Here is a 2,291-nt window from a genome sequence, read left to right on the forward strand (position 1 = left end):
TGTGGAGTGATGAAGCTCCAGGTCTCCAGACACATCAAGTATGGCTCCGTCTACGGCTGAATGACTTGTGGTTCTGGAATCTTCTCCTGCATCATAGATGCATGTGTTTATGACATCAGCGCAGTTGCCATAGTTATCACAGGTGTTTTATACTGTGGTTTCATTGGCTAGAAAGTCCCTCTCAGTGTTCCAAAGAATTAACCCTTGAATGACTGGTATTGTGCCTTTCTCCAGAAGCCTGTAAAATAAACTTGTCACTAGACAGGACCATTATCATTATTATATTTTAAAGTTGCCCCAACCAAAGTCTAATAAGTGAGCGCATCTAGAGTTGATGTGTAACAAGCGCAATCATTCCATTAAGCCCTACTAAATGCATAAATGCACAATATGAAAACAGAGCAGTCTCATAGAAAATGAATGATACCAAGGTAAATGCAGTTAGATATGGGATGCTATGTAGGGGCTCATACTGTATATAGGAGCTATATGGGGACTCACACTGTATATAGGAGGCAATATGGTGGCATACAATGTATTCAGGAGGCTATATGTGAGTGCTCATACTGTATATAGGAGGCTATATGGAGACTCACACTGTATTGGAGGCAAACACTGTATTCAGGAGGCTATATGTGGGCTCATACTGTATATAGGAAGCGATTTGCAGGCTCATACTGTTTATAGGAAGCGATGTGCAGGCTCATACTGTACATAGGAGGCTATGTGGATGCTCATACTGTTTATAGGAAGCAATGCGCAGGCTCATACTGTACATAGGAGGCTATATGCGGCCTCATACTGTATATAGGAAGTGATGTGCAGGCTCATACTGTATATAGGAGGCTATGTGCAGGCTCATACTGTATATAGGAAGCAATGTGCAGGCTCATACTGTTTATAGGAAGTAAACACTGCATTCAGGAGGCAATATGTGGGTGCTCATACTGTATATAGGAGGCAAATACTGTATTCAGGTGGCCTCATACTGTATATGGGAAGCGATGTGCAGGCTCATACTGTATATAGGAGGTAAACACTGCATTCAGGTGGCTATATGTGGGTGCTCATACTGTATATAGGAGTCTATATGCGGCCTCATACTGTATATAGGAGGCTATATGCAGCATCATATTGTATACAGGAGGCTATATGTGGGTGCTCATACTGTATATAGGAGGCTAATACTGTATTCAGGTGGCCTCATACTGTATATGGGAAGCGATGTGCAGGCTCATACTGTATATAGGAAGTAAACACTGCATTCAGGAGGCAATATGTTGGTGCTCATACTGTATATAGGAGGCAAATACTGTATTCAGGTGGCCTCATACTGTATATGGGAAGCGATGTGCAGGCTCATACTGTATATAGGAGGTAAACACTGCATTCAGGTGGCTATATGTGGGTGCTCATACTGTATATAGGAGTCTATATGCGGCCTCATACTGTATATAGGAGGCTATATGCAGCATCATATTGTATACAGGAGGCAATATGTGGGTGCTCATACTGTATATAGGAGGCAAATACTGTATTCAGGTGGCCTCATACTGTATATGGGAAGCGATGTGCAGGCTCATACTGTATATAGGAGGTAAACACTGCATTCAGGTGGCTATATGTGGGTGCTCATACTGTATATAGGAGTCTATATGCGGCCTCATACTGTATATAGGAGGCTATATGCAGCATCATATTGTATACAGGAGGCTATATGTGGGTGCTCATACTGTATATAGGAGGCTATATGTGGCCTCATACTGTATATAGGAAGCGATGTGCAGGCTCATACTGTATATAGAAGGCTATATGGGGACTCACACTGTATATAGGAGGCAAATACTGTATTCAGGAGGCTGTATGTGGGCTCATACTGTATATAGAAAGCGATTTGCAGGCTCATACTGTTTATAGGAAGCAATGTGCAGGCTCATACTGTTTATAGGAAGCGATGTGCAGGCTCATACTGTACATAGAAAACAAAAAGCAAAAAACACAAATATCCTGAACTAAAAGTAAAAAATATACTGCAAATAATGCATAAAGGTAATAATAATAATAAGGGTATTTAGTAAACATAATATTGATCAAACTAATGTACAAGCCATCCCGCCACGTCACGGCAACCCTTGTGGGACAGTCCCTACTCTAGTATTTAAAACCTTTTCACTTGCCAAGTGGCGTGAATGTGAATAAGGATCGAGCAGCTGAACCACTTGTAACAGCTTAGGCCAGACTGGATGGCTTTCCCAGCTCAGAAAGAGGGCGGTCACACCCATATATGCACT

The sequence above is a fragment of the Dendrobates tinctorius genome, unplaced genomic scaffold (genome assembly GCF_039654945.1).
Source record: "Dendrobates tinctorius isolate UK_male_01 unplaced genomic scaffold, ASM3965494v1 ptg000053l, whole genome shotgun sequence".
NCBI lineage: Eukaryota > Metazoa > Chordata > Amphibia > Anura > Dendrobatidae > Dendrobates > Dendrobates tinctorius.